This window comes from Pteropus medius, unplaced genomic scaffold (assembly GCF_902729225.1).
Source record: "Pteropus medius unplaced genomic scaffold, Ma_sr-lr_union100, whole genome shotgun sequence".
In the NCBI taxonomy this organism is placed as follows: Eukaryota; Metazoa; Chordata; class Mammalia; order Chiroptera; family Pteropodidae; genus Pteropus; species Pteropus medius.
In genome coordinates, this window is record NW_024344378.1 from 14,996,414 (window position 1) to 15,020,575 (window position 24,162).

The following is a 24,162-nucleotide window of genomic DNA, read 5'->3' on the forward strand; positions in this document are numbered from 1 at the left end:
TATAAGCAGCTCGTGGAGCCAAATAACTTAGATGTCTCAGTTAAAGGATGAAAATGTTTGGACTGAGGCATTCCATGTGATTCGAGACTCCAAGAATAAAGCTGTACCTAGAAATCTGAGAGTTCCTAAGTCTTGTTTCTGAAAAGATTAGTGAAGAAGCTCAAGGCTAGAAAATGATGTTTAATTGAAATGTGGAGCTGGGGAATATAGCTGAAGAGCTTGAGTGCATGAATTCTGTGAGCCGTATAGAAAAATCATAGAGGATTGGCCTGGAACATGAACTACGCGAAGATGATTTTCAGGGTCAAAGCAGCAGTGACAAGTGAGTCTGAGGAGATCAGAAATTCAAAGTTCACCACTGGGACCATATTTATGATCAGCTCCACAGGGAAACAACTAAACCTTAAGATTCACTGAATTAGGTGAGGGTGGTAGAAGAAAAGATGGATTATTAAATATTTTCTTCTCAACACAATTTTGAAAGAAAGAGAGGAGCAGGGTTGAACTTTAGAGACTTAGTAAAAATTATGCTATAATATTAAGCAGTCAAGATAACTGGGTTCCCAATAACTTTGGGGAGAAAGAACAAGCAATAAAAATAGACAAAATGTTCAAGTTTGCTGAAAACGTTGAACTACATGTCCAAATTCTTGGAGTCAAGAAGGTCAAAAAGAACAAATACAAGAATAATTTTAAATGGGCACATCATAGCCTAACTGATGAAATTCAAAGATAGAGAAAATCTTAAAATTAATTAGATAATAGCTATATTACAGAGAAGAACACAATGAATGATAGTAGACTTTTCATTAGGAAAAAAAATACATAAAGATGCATTCTGTCAAATATTTAAGGAAACAGTAATACCCATCTTTATAAACCTTTTTGGAAGATAGAAGAGGGGGCATCTCCCAATTTGTTTTACGAGACCAGAAAAGACTATTAACAAACCCTGACAAAAGTGGTTATAGTAAAGAAAATTACAGGCAAATATTCCTCCTGAATAAAAAATTCTTCACAAAATATTAGCAAAATAATTCCAGCAACATATAAAAAAGATAATATGCTATTACCAAGTAGGGTTTATTCCAGGAATATAAAAATCAATCAGTGCAATTCACCATATTAAGAGAATTAAAAAACAAAACAAAACTAAACAACCATATTAATATATGTATCAAAAAGGAAAATAGGTCTATAATTGGATAAATCAGTGACTAGATAGGGAGATCTGTGATAAAGGTCATATATTAAACATTAATAGCAGATATTATTTAGTGGTTATATAGCTATTCATTGTAAAATTCTATCAAATTTTTCTGTAATTTTAGAAATGATCATAATATATTTTTGTAAGTAAGTATTTTGGAATATGCTTTTTTTCTTCTTTAGAATTATTTTCTAAGAATAAATTCCAAGAAATGAGATAAGTAGATTAAAATACTTCAATAGTAAATAAAATTTCAAAATTGATAGAATTAGTCTTTAATTCTTACATGTGCCTAGTGAACTGAGCATGTCAAACATGGCTCTTTTTTTGGTTGTAGAAACTGAATTTCTAAGAGAGATTAATTGACTTGCCCAAGGTCCAGTAAATAGAAAGAGCCAGGGACAGAACTGAAACAATAACCTCTGGTCTCGAGATTTTTCTATAAAATACGATAGCAAGTGGGAAGGATTTTTTTTTTCCTTTTGCTTTAAAATTATTATTGATTATTTCCAATTTTCATAGAATTTTATGGTTAATTACAATTTTGAGGGATATGTCAAGAAAGGAGAAAGAAGAAATTCAGTAGCTTAGATATTACATCAAGTTATAATAAATGTAAAATGTAATAATAATACTTTGCTTTTATTGAGTACTGAAGTACTATATAGTACTATATTAAGTGTTTTCTGCATTATATCATTGAATTCTAACTAAAATCATACGATGTCTTTAGTATAAGATTTGAGGAGAAAGAAGCCTGGAGAAGTGATATAATATCCCAATACCATACAGTTTATAGATTGTAGAATTAGGATTTCAAACGGGATAGTTGAGACACCAAATTAGTTAACCCCATATTTAGCATCTTTGTACAACCATACAATAGCATCAACAAAGAATATTCCAGAATTATTAGTAAAATATTCTGAGTTGTGGGTTTAAGTTTTGCTTTGTTATCTCAACTACACATGGATGAAGCTCAGTATTAAAACGACCATCATTTCTTCCCCAGTAATCCAGCTAAGTCCATAGAGTGAGTTTACGGCAAAATTTACCATTTTTATCAATGACTCTAGTGCCTTGAGAGTTTGAATAACTTGCCCAAGGTCACTAAATGTATCTCCATTCATCATCTGCTGGGTCCTATAATAAATGAGCTAAGGGTCCCACAGCTATATACAAGTAAACAATAGATATAGGTGCACAGATTGCTATAGGAATGAATTATCATGGAACAAAGGACTCCATCATGACTGATAATAAGCAATAGGTATTCTCTTTATGTAAAATTTTCTCCTTTCCATCACTGTTCTGTGACATACCATCTATTACAGTACCAGTTATTCAGGAGGATGGTTTTTGTTGTTCTTGTTATGGTTTTTTTTAATCTCTCTTCTAGTTCTATATGGCTTTCATAATTGATTTATTAAGTTTACAGATGTGATAAGAACATTTTAAGACATAAGCCAATAATGGATCTCAGAAGCTAATGAAAGAAAGCTTTTGAATAGTTTATTTACTATGAGGAAACAACTATATTACATACGTCAGTGAAGGTTAGATGGCTCTTGAATCCAGAGTATCTGATATTTTAAAAACAAGTTAATCACTGACAGTAAAACAGACTGTTATCTCTTGGAAGACGAGGACTTATGAGTAATAAATTTATTAGCAAAGAATTAGATTTTCCTTTCAGTTTTCTTAGAGAAAATTTGTGTGATTATAATCCCTTGTATTTTATCAATTTTTTTCTTTTATAAGTGTTTTGACAACATTCTTGAGAGAAGATACAGAAAAGTAATATTATCCCCATATTTCTGATGAGTATTCTGAGGCTCAGAGAGATGATGTGACAAGTCAGGATCATACATCTATCCAGTGAAGGATGAACCCGGGTCCTATGATCTTAAGTCTAGAACCTTTTATTAGAACCTTTTATTATATATCATGTTACATCTCTTAAATGCAGAACCTCTGATTGACATACAGGAAACAGGTATTCCTTTTCTCGCATACGGCCTTTTCTAAAACAAGATTTAACAGGAAATCAAAAGTGTTTATCTTTTATAGATTTTTTTTTCATATGACCCTATATCACTTGGACAGTGAGGGCATTAATTAGAAAACAATAGGATTCTCTAAATTACGATAGAGACCTGTGAGAAGACCTTGAAGAATCTCAGGACATTGAGCCACTAAATTCTGATGAAACATTTTCTCCAGTGAAAGAGGACTTTCCATTGCTTATGAAAGCAGACTCTCCATCACCAGCAGAAGTAGCCTCCCCATTCTCAGTGGTATTGGTCTCTCCAGCCCTAGCTGAGGGCACTAACCCTGCCTTGCCTGAAGAACCTGTAATGGCCTCTTCTCACAACCCAACCCCCAATCCCTCTTTGCTTCTAAATCTATAACTAAGCTAAAGTTCCAGCAGGCCCCTAAAGGTAAGGGACAATGTCTGACCTGTGAGGAGGTGTGTTACACTCCAAAAGAACCACTGGAATTCTCTAATGTATACAGACAGAAATCTGGGCAACACATGTGAGCATAGATACTAATGATGTGGAAGGAACATAAAGTTGTATCAGGCTAGGTTTGTTGACATGAACTCACTAAGCAGAGTTTCTGCACTTAATGTTGTAGCTTGGGGAGATAGAAAGTACTCTTAACAGTTTAGTTGGTTGGAAAAACATGGAAGAAAATATGGTCCATTGTGAGAGAATTGAAAATACTGTTAATGAAAAGTTAGGGACTCAAAGCCTTAGCGAAACTGGAATGTTAGAGTGGAATTATCATTTAAGACCTACTCACCTGCATTGGGGGTGCCCAGAAGAACTATCTCTTTCCAGGGCTGCGAGAAGTAAATTCATGAGGGGAACTTTAGCAACCTTGAAGAGCTCTGTGAATGCTCTTTGGAGAAAAGACCTCACTCTTCTGGGATGGCAGTCACTTAATCTAAAAGGAATGTGGGGTAATTGGATCCTGGGGTGGCAGATGCCAAGTGGTGATGTTCAACTGCCAAAGGCAAGGTAGGTGCAATGGACAGCAGAGTCAAAGCAGCAATCAGAATAGTCTGACTTACGCAGACCTATAGAATTGGCTATTGATTATGGCCTTTATATTCATTAGTTTTCCAAATATATACAATGTTACCCAGCTCCTTGTTTTTTATACATGGTAGATTAGATGTATCTTATGGAGATGTTTTGCATATCTCTATTCCAGATCAGACCATGGACTATCACTGCTACTGGAAATAGAATTATTAGCATCTTTATCTAATCAGAAATCAGATAAGAGAGCCAATTTCAGAAACTCTGGAACCATTTCAGAAAATTCACCCTTAACATTCTGTTCTTCTAGAACAACTCCTTGTACCAAAATCTATATTAATCAGTTTTCTCTAGTGAAACAGAGCCAATTGGAGATTATATATATATATAATTATATGAGAGAGAGAGAGAGATTTATTATGAAGAGTTGGCTCAAGTGATCATGGAAGCCGAGGAGTCCCACAATCTGCCATCTGCAAGTCTTAGATACAAGAAAGCTGGTTGTATAATTCATTCTGAGAAAGGCCTGAGAAGCAGGGGAGCTGATGGTGTAAATCCCGGTCTGAGAGCAGAAGATGAGATGAGGTGTCCCTGCGCAAGCAATGAGGCAGAAAAAAATGGACAAATTCCTCCTTCCTTTGCCTTTTGTCATATTCAGGCCCTCAGTGTTCTGGAGGCCCACCCACAAAGGTGAGGATCATTTGCTTCACTGAGTTCACCCACTCAAATGCCAGTCACATCCTCAGAAACACCCTCAGAGACACACCCCAAAACAATGATTAACCTGGGCACGCCATAGCCAGTCAAGTTGACACATAAAATTAACTATTACCTACTTAAAATGACATCAATATATTGTGGGATACATAACTAGTAAAAGGTAAAAAGTTTGGCAAAAAATGTGCAATAGTTTTTGTTATACAGTCACAGGAATCAAGACAGTATGATATTGGCAGAGGGTAGACACACACATCAGTGGAATAGAATAAAAAGTTCAGACCCACAGAAATATATATTTCTCAGGAAAAATCTGACTGATACAAGTAGTCAGTTATCTTCAAAAGAAATTTAGAAAATAAGAAAAAAATATATTTCTGCTTCTGGACAAAATCTAATACAAACAGACTCCCATATTTTTTTTGTTTGCTTCTCTATACATAATAATTCTTATTTTCTCTAGTTGTCTCAAAAATTTTGTTTTTCATATCTGACTTTTTATCATTTTGACTATTATGTGTCTAGTTGTATGTTTTGTATTATTTGTATCAATTCTTCTCACGGTCATCAAGGCTTTACTATCTATAGTTATTATCTTTCAATAATTTTGGAAAATCTCAGCTATTATCCATTTAAATATTTCTTCTGTTCTAACTCTCTCTTCTTCTTCTGTGATTGCAATACACATGTGTTACAATTTTGATGTTGTTCCATAGTCCTGACATACTAATTTTTTTCACTTTGTGTGTGTGTGTGTGTTTTAGATTAGTTAATTTATATTGATCTGTCTTCAATTTTGCTGATCATTTCTTTGCTGTGTCTAATCTGCTAATAGTACATTTAAAGATTTCTTTATCTCTGATCATTTAAGATTTTTATTTTATTTCACTTTGACTCCATTTTAGAGTTTTTATGTTTCTATTGAAATTTCTCATTTATTCATGTATGTTGTGAAACTGATGTTAATAGTATTTACACCCAGATATGGACACCATTCTTTTTCTATCAAAATGTCAATGTGGAGATTTGAATCAGTCTAGGGAGTAGTTGAGCCAGGTCTGGGGTTTCATTATTGCTACAATTATCTTTGGTGCATCATATACTCATACTTCTTTTATTGGTGGCATTCTGTTATCTTGTGCTCAAAGTGGTACATGGAGAATATGACAGTATAGAGAATCCTCACTTTGTTTATCACTTTCATTTGTCAGTTTCCTTAAAAACTTTCCATATATGTCAACCTATAACTCTCCTCTAGAGTTTTGTTATTAGGAAAACGTCATAGTAAAAATTATGGAAACCGAGAGGCTGGAACTTCTTAGTGTGGGTAATAGTTGCTGGAGACTTTATGCTTTTAAATTCTTAACATAGTGATAATTGAAAAGAACAAAGTAGAAATCCTCTAACCTTGATAATGTCTGTATAATAAAAAAGTTCCCTTATACATATAAAATGCTTATAAAAAATAACTAGAAATGATGCAATCTTAATTTTAGCTTGCTAAATTTAGAAGAAAGGACTAAAGAAGAACTTGGGAAAATTCCCCAAGGCAAAGAAAGAGATCACAAAATTCACCAAATACTGAAAGAGTTGCACTGCCTCTGTGTGCTAGGAAACTTCTTAAATTTTGTACACTTATTTCTCAATTACTTTAGTCACAGTCAAGTAAGTAGTACACAGTGTTTTGTGCATTCGCATTCCTTCATATTATTGAACCAATGCCATTACTGCATGAAAGAGAAAGCTAGAAAAAAGAGTTTTATTTTGAACTCCACAGCTAAAGACATAGCCAAGAAGCATAATTTCTTTTTCATGACTCAGTTTTAAGAAAACTTGTGTCAAAATTTAGCACAGATCTAGCAATGAGTAATAATTCTTATTGTGAATTACTCTCCACTCCTGTAAATGGATGTTAGAAAATAAAAGTAAGAGTACCAAATAATGAACTCAAAGTTTTCTTATAATTCATGTTCCGGATGAAAGCTAATGACATTTTCTTATTTATCCAATGATTTTTACGCGTATTTTACGAAATCGTGCCATACATCTGCTATTTAACCTGTTTTCTTGCTCAGTGATTTGTGATTGTTTTTTCTTATAACTAATATTCTTCTAAAATTTTATTTTTATTGGCTGAATATTGTTATTCATTCCTATATACTGACATTCAGTTGGTCAATACGCTCTTACCGGAATTTGAATTTTTTCAAGTTTTATACAAATCATGATGCTTATAAATATTTTGGTATGTTTATAATTACACCTATAAGATAAATTCCTCCATGGAAAATTGTTAGGCTAAAGTGCATAAACAATTTTGGCTTTTGAAACTTTGGTAAATGCCCAAGTCCATTCTGTATGGCCAAAAGTAGTTATTAGCAAACACGACATTCACTTATATATATTTTAGAATTTGGGTAGGCCAAAAGTGACATTCAATTCTACTAGTAACAATGTATTTTTTTCTTGTATTATTCTTTTTTTGCCATTTAGATCCCTTTGTTTAAGAAATATTATATATTTTTCCTTAACAAAAGAATGGAAAATTGTGACTATTTTCATATGTAGTTAATTCAGAATTCATTTTCGATAAATCATAATTCCATTTGGTACACCTCTGATTGGAAGACTGAATTCAGTTCTAACACAAATTTTATATAATTGCTATATAATTTGGGCCAGATTTTCCCTTTATCCCTGTGCCTTAATTTTGCCATTGGGGAAAATGTGGTGACAAGAATGAGCTGTATACTTTGAATTTCAACAAGATGTCATTGAAGTAAGTGAAATCATATCCTAGGTCCTAACATGACCTCAGCTACCTGTGAAAAGCAAATTTACACTTTTACATGTCATCATGCTTTTTAATAGTGGCATCGACACATTTTATTTTATATGTTAAAATAAGACCCTCCTAGTCCTTAGCTATATTACCTGTAGCTCCCAAGTTATCAAGAAGGAAATGGTTTTAGAAATTATTAAAACACTTATTCTGTGCAAGGTAATATGGTAAGGACTTCACATGTATCACCTCATTTAATCTTGACAAAAATCTTATATGGTAGGTACTATAATCATCTTATACGTTAGGTGAGGAATTGAGGCTAAGAATCTTTTAAATAACCTGCCCAAGAACACATAGTTAATAACCATTTAAGGTAGGAGTCAATTCCTGGAAGTCTGAATAAAACTACTACGTGATCTCTGCTTTGTGAGTCTTGAAATAAAAGTGTGATTTGAATTCAATGTACTGTTACCTTTCAAATACACACAGTAAAATTAATAGCAGGTTTATCTCTTTCTGACAGCCAGCATCTTTCTCCACTCTCAGCAAGTGAGTTCTCAGAATACATAAAATAAATTTAATATTAGCCTCAAACAACTGTAATTAGCTGAGTAAATCAGTGACTGAAAGAAATAAAATCACCAAAATAAGTTCGCCAGAAATTCATTCTAGTGACCAGATATCAACCAGATGGTGGACTAGGAAATTGCAGCCTGTCTTTCCTCAACAGAGACACTGAGTTAACGACAAAATGTAGACCAGAACACCTCTGCAAGAACGCTGGAAACAAGTTGAGAAGTTACAACAACAAGGTCATTGCAAAACCAAAAATGAATTCCAGTGAATGGGGTGACACCCCGGTCCATGCCTCTCCTCTTCTGCAGCGTAGTGCAGAGCACCTGGGAGGAAACACCCCCCACCAGCGCTCATCCTTCAAGACAGAAAAAAGTGTGGACCAGCTCCTGGACCATGCACGCAGAGTTCCAGCTTGCCTAGGGGGTTACCCAAGGGACTGGTTTCTGTCTCCCCTAAATCAGAGCACTGACTAGACCGACATCAGAATTTGACAGCCACTGAAAAAGAGGTGTGCTATGCATTAGAGCTGCAGTTCTGTAGGTAGACATCAGGGGAAGCAAGAGATCAGATCAGGTGACAGAGGCCCCAGAAGTTCCAGCTGGGCTAATTGGTGAAGGTGTTCTGCTGTGCAAAGCCACATCCACGACTAGTCTTCATAAGAAACTAGATATGGAACAGATTTTATCATTTTGTGTGCCCACCCTCCTGTCTCCATTCCCTCAGCTGTGTGTCATCTTTCTCTCTATGTTGCTTCTTATCTTCCCTTTAGGCTTTCAGGGCCCTGCTTCTCTCTTTGAATAACTATCTCCTATCCTATACATGTCTGGGACTTTGCTAAATGCAGTTAAAAAGGAAAAGAAAAGAAAAAAAATCCTTTTTAGTCCTTATGGATATATTTCAGAAAAATTTTAATGGTGGCACAATTTGGATAGACTAAATCTCCTGTAGATACCATTATAAAACCAAGAGAGTAAAAAAAATTCTGGAGAAAAATCAAAAGTAGGGATAAAGCAGAGGAAAGTCCGTCGTTGGAAGATAAACTGCAAAGGGGTGAGATTTGCAAATTTGAGACTTTTTCCTGTGAGCAGTCATAAATTGACAGATTACTCTGCTAGGCAAAATAGCCACATTTTTAGGTGTTGGAAGACAGGTGTGGAGGCTTTTGGGATAGCGACAAAGGGAAGGTCCTGGAAAACAGGGACCCACAGAGGAGTTGAGCCCCCAAATGTGCTTATAAATGCCTCACAAAATCTTGTCTGAACACTAAACTATACATGTACCAACAGAATCCCAGAGGTCTGATGTAAAAGCAAGAGATGGGAAATCATGGAACTGAGAGAGTTTCAGCTACTGACCCCTGCAGAAGAGGCCGAATTTTGAATTTTAACACAACCAAGTTAAGTGCTCTCTAGGGAAACATCACTTTTTAGAGAAACATAACAGGAAAAGTCAAGGTGTTAGGAGAGAAAATAAAATGTATGTGTGTTATAGGTTAGAGGGCTAGTGTAGGTGATTTAATTAGAGAAAGGGATCAGAGAAAACTGCCATTTAAGCTAAGTATGAAGCATGAGAAGGAAGCAGCCAAATGCAAACTGAATTGTTCTGAGGTGAAAAGGAACACATGGCCTGGTGCATAGTGTGTCTACAATATGTAAATCTGTTTTCAACCAATAAATTAAGAAATATTACTAGTGACGCACCTTGTAGCCAAAATATTGACTTTTAATAAAATTTTTGGAAAAAAGAAGATGGTGTTGATAACTAAGCTGGGCCAAGTTTCTACCTGGGGGTCTCACTCTCCATCAAGTAAAATCTCAACTCTGGTTTAGTTTGAATAAGATGGTAGGTTTTCAGTGATTGTAAATATGATCTTTCCTTTTAAACTCATTCAACACTCTAAATCCTTACTAAATTCTTGATATTTCTGATGTATTTTTTTAATATTAGCACTTTTCTTTAGTATCTGTTTTATTTCCTCTGCTAGGTCATGAGCTTATTGGTCACCACTGTGCCTAGCCTAGTGTCAACACTTTTTAGTCTGCCTTGAGTCTAAAACATCTTTGATAACTGGAATTCCTGGAATGCAGAGACTGTGTCCACTTTGTCCACTTGTAATCCTAGACCAATTCTCTTAGCACTCATCACTTTATAGGTTTTCGATTGTAGTCTAATAATGGCCTAATGCATATAAGCTCAGGATAATCTTTTGAGACAAGAAGGATCAACAAAGGAAGAAAAGCTCTGAGAGGTTAAGTGATTTGCCCAAGGTCACACTGTTGGTCAGCATTCTCTCCACACCACTCTTCCCCCTTTGGGATTGAATGGTTTGCGGTAACAGAAGTAAATGACTACTGTGGAATACAACGTTTGAATTGTACATGCTACACTTTCGTCTTTCAAATTGAGTGGAGGGTGTTTGATCAGTAATAATAAAAAGTGATAATTAGTATGCACTTACTATGCGTCAGATATTGTGCCAAGCCACCCATACCTCATTTGACTTTACTTTCACAATACTCTCATGAAAGTTGTTTCTATCATTACTACTGTGTACAAAGGAGGAGTTGTTGAGAAACTTGTCCAAGGACACACGGTTAGAAGTAGTACAGCCAAGACTCAAACTCAGGTCTATTTGACTCTCAGGTCCATATCCCTAACCATTATCTGTTAGCCTTTCCTACTAAAACTTATTTGAAGGGGTAGCAGGCATAACTGTGAGTCAGGTGGTATTGGAAGCAGAAAGGCTCTGAGTCCACATCTTAAAATTATGATTTCAAAGGTGTATAGAGCATAAAGAAAGATGGACTTTTTGGACTTTACAAAATGGACTCCATGGGAGGCATGACAGTATTGTCAACTTGCACGTATACGTTCAGTCCCCCATCTGCAGGGGGTGATAAGCATGAGGTTCCCACCTTGTAAGGTCTATATAAGCTGAACAACTTAGACAGATGATGCTCAGGCCTAACCTGATAACAGCATGGACTGGTGCGCTAGAGCCGAAGACTCTGACCTTCTGACTCATTGGAACCACTGGCTTTGGGACGGAAGTGCGGATCTTCACATTGCCAATCAGCAGAGCTCGCTTTGGAGGTGCTAAGGACTTTCATCCCTTTGCTGTCGCATAAGCTTGTACTTCCCCTTTCCGTGTGTTGTGTGTTAACCTGCATGGGTACCTGATCGGCTTATCTGAGGAGCTTCCACTGAATAAATCTTGCATTGTGGAAATACAAATGCGTTCAAGAGTGTTACTGCGGTAGTGGCCACTCTTCCTTCAACAAAAGTGAGCTAAACACTGAATGAAAACAGAGATGTTGCATGTGTTGATGGTAGCAGTTTAGTATTGTTCCCATTAACTTTCAGTTCTGCGTCTTTGTTTCTTTTTTATAGTATTCCAGGACTCTCTGCTCTGTCTCCCGCCATGTGTTTCCTTTCAAATGTGGCTTTCAGAAAAACATTTCCTGTCTGTAATGGATTTTTTTGAACCTCCCCAGTTTCTACATTTTTTGTATTTGTCTCCATACCAGTATCATGCTATCTTTTTCATGTGCTGTTTTTTTGTTTTTTGTTTTGTCTGTAATTTTAAAAATTAGCCACCTAAATTTTACCTAGTCATTATTCTGTGATTAGACACTTGGATGTTTAACTTTCTTGGCCCATGAGATATCTTAGTCAGAACTCAGAATCAATTTGTATAATTTTCCTTTTATACTCACACTTAATCATTTTGAGTTATTAAAATATAGTTATATAATAACATTAGGAGATATTTTTCATGTGGAGTTTGGTGTCCTGCTTCAAGATTAATATTAAAAAGAACTGTAGGAGGGACGGCTCTAATGAAATTCATATTTATTTACTGATGAACTCTCCTGCCTCACTGAATTGTGTGACTCTGGATAAATCATTTATTATTGAAGATGAGTTGTGTAATCCATTCTATATTTCTGACTCATTTTTAAAGTTTTTGTTAGAGTCAAATAAAAACTATTTTTGTCATAATGCAATCTACAAGGAAATAGAGGACGATGACATGCATTGTTCATGTTGAATATTTATTGAATGCTTCCTGTGTGCCAGGCTGTGGAAGATATTCTGCATGCAATACCTCATTGGGCCTCGCACTGAGACAGAGGTTTCGTTACTCAAAGTTGCAGCTATATTTAATCAAGAAAAGCAGATAAAAATGTCTATCTTAATAGAGCACATTATCTAAAGATGAAAGATATGTATTTTTGCATGTCTTGATCACTTCGATTTATAATTGGATTTATGATCACTTTGATTCATGAGAAATGGACAAATTCATTCCCCTCTCTGGGTCTCAGTTTTTTTATTTGTGGAATAAAAGGTTATACTCAAAGGACCCTATAAGCTAAAGCAATCTATATCAATAAGGCTCCAAAATATTTTATGCCTCTTCTTAGTTTCTGCCACTAACTCAAACCATATTTATTCTACCCTTAATAACTCTTATTTTGCTCTTTGTTTGGCTTTACTATTTTTTTTTATGTCCATTAATGGAGGTTATGGGTTGAAGTAAAATTTCCAACCCTGGAATCAAGCGATTGGCTCCCCTGGCAACCAGCCACCATCCTTAGATGATCTTAGGGCATTCTAAAAGTCAGTTCATTAATATAAAGAAGGCACCTTTACCACTCCTCTCACTAAAGAATTTCCAAGGATTTTATAAGCTCTGTGCCAGAACAGGACAAAGACCAAATATACATTTATTATAAATCATGACATCACAAGAACTAATATATTTGGAACAATATATTGTTAAAAAACAAAATTCAATCAAGTGAATTTGAAAATCTAATTGACTTTAATCAAATGACGCATGAATTGGGCAGCATTCTATCTCGCAACTAGAAGGGCACTCTGAGGGGTTGTAGAAAATGGAAGACTTTTGTAGGGAGAAGGGTGGAGCAAGGACTTATTAACGATAGAAAATAAAAGATGATTTTGGGGCCAGGGGATACCTTTCCCTTGGAGGAAAAAAACTGAAAGGGTTTTTATCATGCAGATTTCCTCTTCTTTTTATGTGGGTTGGAGAGGGTCCAGGTATCATGTTACCTGACTGGTGATTGACCAGAATATTCCATATTGGTTGATTGAGATTGTTTCTGGGAGAGGTTGAAACTGCAATTAAATCAAGTATTAAGTCTATGTTTGGTATCATGGGCTTTTAGTGTGAGTGATACCATTTGGGTTTGTGATTTTTTTGTTTTTGTTTTTTGTTTTTTTCTTTAACAATATAAATGTGGCTGATTTGGAAAAACACTGAATAATATTCACAAATGTAGGTGGAGATGGAAGAGAGAGGGAGAGTATTACTGATTCTGTATTTAATGTATCTTATTAAACCCTATTATTTTAGAATAATTTATAAGCAGAGAAGATAGTTGATCCACTATGAAGTATAGTCATGACTTTTAACATCTGTGATGAATGTATTTATTTTCTTCTTCATATAGGACAGACATCCAGTGTTAATTTTGCTCTTATTTGAACATACTGACTTTTTTTAGTAAACCATTATCTCCTTGAATTGCAAATAAGTAACTGAGGAAAGATAAGTCTTTGCCTTGCCCCCAAAATCTCCAAGAACTTGAAATTGTTCCAATTTCTTTACACTTCCTTGGAAATTATGATGGTTAATTTTATTTACCAATTTGAATGGGCTAAGGGTATGCCCAAATAGCTGGTAAAACATTGTTTCTGGGTAGGCCTTTAAGGGCATCTCAGGAAAAGATTAGCATTTGATTTGAAGTAAAGAAGATCCCCCTTACTAATGCTGGTGGACATCGTCCAATCCCCTGAAGGCAGGAGTAGGATGGAGGAAGGGTGAATTCACTCAACTAGAGCTAAGACATCCATCTTCTGCCCTGGGACATCAGTGCTCTTGGTTTTCTGGCTTTTGGACCCAAACTGGGACTATACTATTACCCACACCCCTATTATCAGTCCTTTGGATTCTGACTGATTTGTAGCACCAGCATTCCTGGTTCTCTAGCTTGTAGATGGCAGATCATGGGATTTCTTGGCTTCCAAAATCTCATGAGCCAATTGCTATATCTATCATCTCTATCTATCTATCTATCTATCTATCTATCTATCTATCTATCTATCTATCTATCATCATTTATATCTTACTGGTTCTGTTTCTCTGGAGAATACTGACTAATACAAGTGTAAAGTTACAAATAAAAAGTCACCAAAAGCCCTAGTTCACTCAGAACACTCTCTACTTATGTCAGATGTCCCAACTTCATGACTGATTGGGATCTCTTTCATCTCTCAAAAGTGTTCTTGCTTGGAAATAAATTACACAGCTTTGCAATTACCTTACCTGTGACCAGCCTTTTCTCTATTCTTCTACAATTCTAAAGGGTCCTAAGAAAGTATGGTGCTCCAGTATATTCCAGGAAGAGATTTAGCTAATAAAGGAGGCTGAGCCATAAGAGAAAAAGTCTCCATTCCTGTTCACCATAATCACATTCATCTGCTCACATAAATATTTTCATATACTTTTAAGCTTAATATGATATTTGCCTTAATGCTATAGAGTGAGTGGTAGGTAAAGCTAATAGCCAAAAATAAAATAAAAATAAAGCTCAACTTCGTATTCAAATGGATCTCCATGAACCAGAAAGTTGTGATGTGTTTATAACAGGCCATAGCTAAAAGCCATGTGTCTATAAAGAGCAAAGTGGATAAAGAAAATAATACTAATAACATACTAAACCTCTGCTTTTCAGTTTGGGAAGTAAGGCCACTCCTCCAGAGGATTAGAACCCTCAGCTGCATCCTCAGAACAGGGTCCCAGGTAGAGAATCCAGTTACTCATTTGACAAGGGTGCTGTAATAACAAAAAGTGGCTTTCTGTAGGGGAGAACAGAGTGGTTTAAAAGCACAGGCTTTGAGATAATGCAGATCTGGGCGAGTCCTGGTTCTAAAAGTTAGTAGCAGTGTTATCATGACACTGTGATTTAATATTTTGCAGCTCATTTTTTAAATCTTTATAATGAGAATAAAATTCTTCTCTGATAGGGTTGTTGTGAGGATTAAGTAGTATAAATTCTGCATAAAGTGCCCAGTAGTGCCCAATACCTAATAAATGTTGGTAAACAGAAGGTACCTCTTCAGACTGGTGCTGAGGCCCTTTATCATCCTGTCTTCTTTCATCTTTCATTATATTTCTGGGACTGCCTAAGTCCAGCCAGCCTGCAGTTAATTATTTCTCTGTGGTATATAACTCCAAAGTATTCATATCACTTTTGAAAAGAGCATGTGTTTACACTCTCTACCATGACAGTACCTCTGCATTCCTATTTATTTGATGCTTCCTTTGACAGGTCACTAAGATGGGCGCTTTACGCTGGCAGAGTTTTTAGCATTTTATTCAAACCTTTGTGTGTGTGTGTGCTTGTGCAGACAAACAGGACAGTGTTTCTCTATTTTACCAGTTCTCTAGTTGGTCACTTTTTATGCTTCTATTCCAGGAAAATGCTTTAGGCCTCCTGTTTACCTTTCCTTTGGATTTCATGAACGCCTACATCTGGGATCTTCACTATAACCATAGCAGCACTAAACAGTGTTTCCTGAAGGCTTTGTTTCCTAATTTCAGTCTATGTTGAATTGAGAAACCATAAGCTCCCTCAGCTTACCTTGGGTGGAAATGGAGTTGCCTATCATCCTTTCGTTAGAACACAGGCTTATCTTGATGAATCACAACAAATAGGAGGAAAGTATCTAAAACTCTGATGATGAAGAAACAACAAAATAATGAATCAGGGATGACTCTGGTGGAAGAAATGATAGCTTGGCAAAAGGAATATGAAGGCAAAAGGGAAAGAGATGACTGTGAGTATGTGAAGGCGTTAAAAAGCTAAGGGGTATTTCCAATTTCTAGTCTGGCATAGAAGGAGCTTGGAAGTTGTCACTCCTGTTGTTACAAGAAGAAAAGAAGCTGAACAAACTAAATATCCACAGCTCTTCTTAGATTCATCAGAAAATTGAGGTCACAAGGAAAAATACTGTCCCCAAAATTTGAGGGACAGCTAGGCAGATACAGAGAATCAGCTTACTGAAGCAGAATTACGGGATCAGAAGCCTACCACGTCAGCCAATAGCAGCGTACAAAAACTTAAACTTTCATTGATAAACTACTGGAGTCTCAGTATGGACAACTCTGATAGTTAAAAACTCCTAGTCTTAAGGGGATTTTACACTTTCAAAGCCCAAGTTATCAAAGTGAAAATCAGACAAAAAAAATGCCTTCTGCTTCAGGCATGAGTAGGGGAAAAGTAGCCATTTTGAAATATACCCAATGCATTTTCTTTGCCTTAATAAAAACTTGCCCTTATGAGAAAGTATTTCACTAGAGCCTGACCACCTTGAGTTTTACCAGAGACTAACTGACATGGGAGAAGGGAAATACTCAACTCCAGCCCTGTCTAGTCTTCCTGTCTCATGTGTGTAAGGGGCAGGGAGGGGGGGCACCCAGGGGCACAGGCTCATGAAACAACTGAGATCTATCTATAGGACTATAAAATGCTTCCTTTCCTTCCACAGCTTACCCCATGTCAACAAGACTTCTTTATAAGGGATTACAAATAAGAGAAAAAACTTCACATCTCAAAAATTATTTAACTCTCTGGAGAAACACATAGACAACAGGGGAAACAAAGTCAAGAGCAACAGAGGAAGCTTCAGGCTCTGAAACCTATAGCTACAGAGAACAGTAAACACAGCCAGAAATACATAAGACTTTACGTTAAAGGTATATTCGCTTCACTTCCTATTACCCAGTATATCAGGTCCAGCTTTTATCTAAAAATTACAAGGCACACTAATAGATAGACAACACAGTTTGAAGAGACAGAACAGGCATCAAAACCAGACATAGTTGTGACAGAGATTTTGGAATTATAGAATTAAAAAACTATAATTAATAAACAAAGGACTCTTAATGGGGAAAAAAAAACAGACAAACACAAGAACATATGGATAATGTAATCAGAGAGATGGAAATTCTAAGGAAGAATCAAAAATGTTATAAATAAAAACACTCAAACAGAATTTAAGAAAGCCTTTGATACACTTACCAGCAGACTGAACACAGCTAAGGAAGGAACCACTGAGCTAAAAGATATGTCAATAGAAACTTTCAAAACTAAATTGCAAACCGGAAAAAGAATGAAAAAGATGGAACAGGAGACTAAGAACTCTGGGATTATTACAACAGGTGTAATATATGTACAATGAGAATACCAGAGGAGAAGACAAAGAACAGATGGAGAAGGAAAAAGGCAAGTAACACAGCAGGTACACAGTATGGTAGACAATTGTGGTTATAAGTCCTAGCTCTGAAGCAAGAGAAATTTTTGTTCATATTTCAGTACTGCTGCTTCCTTCTTGGTCTATTGGGTTTTGTCAGCTTACTTAACTCTGAGAACTCTATGTATTTACAAATCGGGGAAAATAATAGTTTCTATCTTACAGGCTTATACTGAGAAATAAAGGAGATACCATATGTAAAGTACTTGGCATAATATAGAAATTACATTGAATGATATTGAAATATAGAAATTGCTTAATAGAATTTAGCTACTATCAATGTTTTGAGGGCATATTCTATCACTGATACTAGGCTAGCCCTGTTCATACATTAACATTTGGTCCAAACATGATAGTTTTATCCCACCCATATTACAGATAAGACAAATAAAATGCAGAGAATTTAACAAATTGGTCAATACTGAATAAAGAGCAGAATTTAGATTAAATTTCAGGTCTGTCTTATTCCAGCATGCATCCATTCTCTTCCCTACTCCACTAATATGTGTCGTTCTGTGTGCAATTTAAAGTAAATATATGTATATTATACATATAGTTACTCAAATTTGCCTGGTTCCAAATTAAAACATCCATTTACATTGGAAATGTGAATAAAAACAGGAAGAACAAGGCAGAGATGTTAGGACTGGATTATTTAAATGACTGTATTCAAATACCATATGCAGAATACTAAATTTGGAATGTATAAACTGTCTAAAAGATTTGATTGGTAAAACATCCAATGTTCAACTCCTTTGCAACCATTCTTTCTCTTAACATACATATTGAAATCAGAGATATCCTCAGGATTCTCTGGTTCAGTTTTTGCCTTTAGACTTATAACCTAAATAAATGCCCATCTAACTCTCTCAGATCAGTGTTTTGTTCATTCCTTAGGACTTCATCTGCCCAGAGCTGAGCATTTTCACTGCTAATACAAGGCTCAGAGTCTGAACTGTAATTCTTTGAGAAGATGTATGTTGATTTTCCATTTTAGATTTCATAATTTAGCACAATGTCTGGCATATAGAAGATTCCAATTGTGTGCTAAATACTCACACATACATATGTGTGTGTTACAAAACATATTTGCAATCCCATAAGGACTTTTTATCTTTTATTTTTGTAATCAAGATGGTTCTCTCTCTCTCTCTCTCTCCTTCTCTATTCCCATTCCTCCCTCCTTTCCTCCATCTCCCGTTCTCCATCCCTTTCTCTCTCTCTTCTTTTTTCTTTCTTTAATTTCTAAAAAGTTCATTAATGCATTGGCTGATGTTAAAGAGGGTCTGTTATTTCCTTCCTCCAATATCAATATATTTTATCTATCTTGAAGCTTTATGAAACCCCCTTGGAAAATTATTTTAGTTCTATTTATTCTATATGTTGCTCTGTCTTTCTTATACCTGGCCTCAACTTACCTTTGTTTCACAACTCTATTGCTTTTTTTGGTCCTAGATAGTTTTCTTTTTATTTAAATCTGTCTCATAAGAATTTGTGTTATTATAGGATTTCTCTTCTTCCCTTCTTAGAGGTTAATGCACTGTCTTTTTTCCAGAGGCTTATGCTACATAGGCCTGCGTCATCATGGAAACTTTATTCAAAGGTTAGAGATGGGTAACAATGTTGACTTTAGAACAACAAGATGAAATGCTGAAATGCACAAGGTAGTTGGTTATCCTGGCTTCTTCCCCACTAGTGGAATATTTCCTCCACATATCAAAGACTCTCTCTGCTTAATAAATAAGGTCTCCTATCGCTCTCTATTCTCGGGAAAGATATCACATGAGAAAATTATATTTGAAAATAGGTAAATCAAATTACTTTTGTAAAAATTGTCATTGTTTTATTGTGCTAAATACACTTTTTAAAAATATTCTATTAGAATCAGATTTTTTTTAATATAACGAAATTCTTCTTCTTCTTTCCATCTTATTTCTATCATCCACTGCAGTTCCTTATAAGAAGCTTTTTATGTTGACAGATGTTGACCCTGTTCTTCAAGTTGCCCATGGGTGGGTATGAATGAGAATATTGACACCAATGTGGAAGTGACTCTGAGAAGTTGTTTTGCCAGAAAGGAATACATAAGAAGAGTTCATCTGATTTCAAGAAAATTTTCCTGAAGCTCATGAATTTCTGCAATGGTTTCTGCCCATTTAGAAAAAAATCAGAATATGTTATGCTGAATAAAATAATACAAATATAAGGATCTTGAAAGGCCATGAAGGTGAGCAGCCTTTGAGGAAAATGACAAATTTGTTTTCAGTTAATATTCAGGGGCAAGTGCATTAATAATATGTAAAGATAACCCTTAATTTCATTCAGCTAGACTTTTGATAGCAGGTTATTAAAATATGCAGGTCATGATTTATAATGAAAACTGCCATAAAAAGATTAGATTTAGCAGATTTATATTGATCCATTTAATGTGTAGTTGCAAACTTATTTCTTTTCATCAGATTTGCATTTACACATTTATCTGTTTCAGAGGCCAATCTAATAAAGCCTCTTATTTAACATTACCTTCCTGTGTCCTGCAGTCTGCATTCAACCCTGTTCACTGCTACAATTTCCTGAGGGCATTGGTCTACTTGGCATCGTAGAATGATTTCATTCGCAAGACTTCTTTTTCTTTGTCACTTTTGAGACTGGTATCCTTTCCATTATGAAATGGCCTGAGTTTGAAAACAGGAAGATAGCCGTGGTATCTATAAAATCACCCAATACCACCTGCTATGCTTAAATAACTTTCCAATTATGTGACATTCATTATTATGATGAGGGACCTGAATGACATTTTCTGTTATCTCATCCACTTCCAAGTAGAAGGCCGAATGTTTGAATGAATAGCATAATGAATCTTTTGGTAACACAAACACTGAAGCCCCTAACTTTGAAAGAGGACACTGAACCTTAGAAAACACAAAAACTCTCAACTTCCAATTATAAAGGATAATTCCTAAAAATGAAACCATTCATTATGTATGTGCATGTTTATAATCTCTCAGGCTTTAGTGATTTTGCAGCTGTAAATTTGCTTCTGATTTATAAAATGAAAGTTTGAGAACACTTTCCATAGTAGAATGAAATGGAACAAAGAAATAGCTTAATGCGTCGACCCATGTCTTTTGTCTTTCCTGCTTCCCTTTGCTCCATTTGCCTAGTTTACTTCGACTCACTTAAACCTACAGTGCATGTTTGAGAGGCAGCATGGCATAGAAATTCATAATGTAGACTCTTGAGACAGGTAAATTTAACATATGAATAAAGATAGTACTTGCTTATAGGATTGTCGTTAGGGTTAAGGGAGACATTACATTAAACACTTAGTTAAATATAAGCACTGGTTAGTATTAATATTCTGCCATTACCATATTTGGTAGCCATCTGTCGATTTGCCTGCACGACATCCCTCCTATGTCCTTGGTAATAATTACTGTAATTTTCTTAAAAACTCTTTCTCTTAATGTGTTTTCTTTTAAAACTCACTCAGGGTGCACCAATCTGCCCAAGCTAAGAGATGAGCATGCCAAATTTCTCGGCCAATCAGATCTTTGCACCATGTAATTTATAAAAAAAAAAAGCATTTTCATTGATGTGTTATTCAAATGTAATAGAATATACAAATATTAAGAGTCCAGATTGATGGATTTTTGCACCCATATAAACCCATATAACCACCCAAAGATAAAGATGAAGGAAATGTTTCCTATACCATAGCACCTTACTTCATGCTCCTCTGTAGTCACTACTAAAGTAAACAGTATTCTGCCTTCAATTATTATAGGATAGTTTTGTATATTTTTGAAGTTTCTGTGAGTGTGATCATAAAATGTAAACTCTTTTATACCACTTTTGGGTAGCAATATGTCTGAGATTAACCCACATTGTATGTAATCATTTTTTTTCATTGCTATGCATTATCTGATTATAGGAATATACCATATGTAGTTATCCATTCTGCCTGCTACTGATGAATGTTAGATTTGTTAAGTTTAAATAAAGTTGTCTGAGCATTCTGGTACATATCTTTTATTGTGCAAATGCAATCATTTCCATTAGTATATAATTAGGAGTTGAATTACTGGATCATTGTCTATTGGATATAGAAATTACCTTTAATAAACACTGCAAAAAAGTTTTCTGAAGAAGTTAAATTATATTTTAACATTTTTGAGAATAAAAACTGTTCCATATCCCTGCCAATATTTGGTATTTTTAGTCTTTTTAATTGTTGCTTTTTAATTTTTAATATGAGTGGGAATTAATGATATTTCATGATTTTACTTTTTTATTTCCCTGAAAACTATTTATTCTGTTACTTTTTATATAATTTTTTTTTTTTTTTTGCCAGCTGGATATCTCTTTTTGTGAAGTACCTATTCAAGGATTTTTAGTTTTTATTATACTATCAGTCATTTTCTTAATAACGTCTAGGAATTCTTTATATATTCTAGAAATGAATCCATTGCTGAAGCATTCACTGTAACTATCTCTTCTTTTCATGGTTGCATCTCACTCTTTTAATGTTATCTTTTGAGGAACAAAAGTTCTCAGTTTTAATAAGGTCAACTTTATCTTTTTTTTTTTCACTAAGATTTTGTGTTCTGCATAATCTTTACCCGCCCCCAAAGTCATGTAAGTAACTTTTTATGTTTCCTTCTAGATTTATTGTTTTACCTCTCTTGTTTCTCTCTATAATCAACTTCAAATTAAAATTTGTATATACTGTGTAACCCAACATTATTTATTAAATAGATTATATTTTTCTTGTTTTGTGACAGAAGTCACAAAACTTCTGTCACAAAACAAGTGATCTCATATATTGATTTTGTTTATGGACTTTTAAAATTATATTCAATTGAGCTATTTTTCTAGCCTTAGCTTAACATTTACACTGCCTTAATTACTACAGCTTTATAATCTATCTTATTATCTGGTGCTTTTAAATCCACAGTATTGACTTCTTTAGAAATGTCTTAGCTAGTCTAGTTCCTTTGTATCTTTGTACAGAATTTAGACTTAACTTCTCAATGTCCATAAAAATAAAATAACTGGGATTTTTATTGGAAAATTTCTTTTTTATTTTACTCTACAGACAAATAAAGAGGAATTGACATAACACAATAATTGATTCTTACACAAAATATTAACATCGTATAACCTTCTTTTTATTTATATCTTCATTTTCCTTAAATATTTTGTAATTTTTAGTAGAAAGTTTTGCATATATTTTGCTGGATAAATAAATAGTTATATGGTAGTATTTAAAATGTTTTCTATATTTAATAATCTATTCATTATTGCTATTATATAAAGTACTATTGATTTTTGTATAATGACTTTATGGCAAGCAAATCTTTTATTTTTCTTATATGCATAGTCATGAGGTTTCTTTTTAAATTTATAATCTTTATAGCATTTTTTCTTATGTCATGCTACAGTGGCTAGAATATCTAGGATAATGTTAATTAGAACTACTAATTAACTACTGTTGTGTTCCTAATCTCAAGGAGAAAGTGAAAAGTAATTTTCTATTCCTAGTTTGCTGAAAATTTTTATCATAAAGAGTATTAACTCTTTTTTTAATGTTCTAATTGTTTTTATTATGGTAACATTGGTTAATAAAATCTAGTAAGTTTCAAGTGTACAGTTTAACAGTAAAGCATATACATATATATGCTTTGTGTGTTCACCGCCCATAGTTAGATTTCTTTCTGTCACCACCTATTTGACCCCTTTTACCTCGTCTACCTTCCCCCTCCTCTCTCTCCCCTCTGCCCACCTACTGGTAGCACTAGTCTATTGTCCATGTCCATGTCTCTGTTTGTCCTGTTCATTTGCTGTTTTCAGGTTTATATAAGTGATATGTGGTTTTCAACTTTTTCTTTCTAGCTTATTTCACCTAGCATGATTATCTCAAGGTTCATCCACATTGTTGCAAATGGCAGTATATCATCTCTTCTTATGACTGAGTAATATTTTTTCTAAAACTACTTAAATGGTTGTTATTTTTCTTTTTTATTTCTTTCATATGTTTTTCAACTAACTTATCTGGTTTACCTAAACTGTCAAAATTCTTCGAAAAAAATTATTAATAATACAGTTTTGTTGTATATTTTGATGTCTATAGATTTGAGGCATATTCTCTTTTCTATTCTTGATATTAATAACGTGTTTTTTTCTGTTCTAAAATTATTCTAACTAGTGTTTAATAATAATAATTTAATAAGAAGGAGAACAAGAACAAATTTGGGCTTTGTTGATTTTATTTATTTCATGTTTTCTATTTCAATATTTTTCCCTCTATTATTATTTAATACCTTTATTCCCTTGAGTTTAATTTATTGTTTTTTTATAGCTTCTTAAGAGGGAATCTTAGATAATTAATTTTCAACTTTATATAATTCTAAACATATCCCTCCCAACATAGCTTTAGCTGTACCCAGCAGATATTGATGTTATTTAAAAGCATGTTT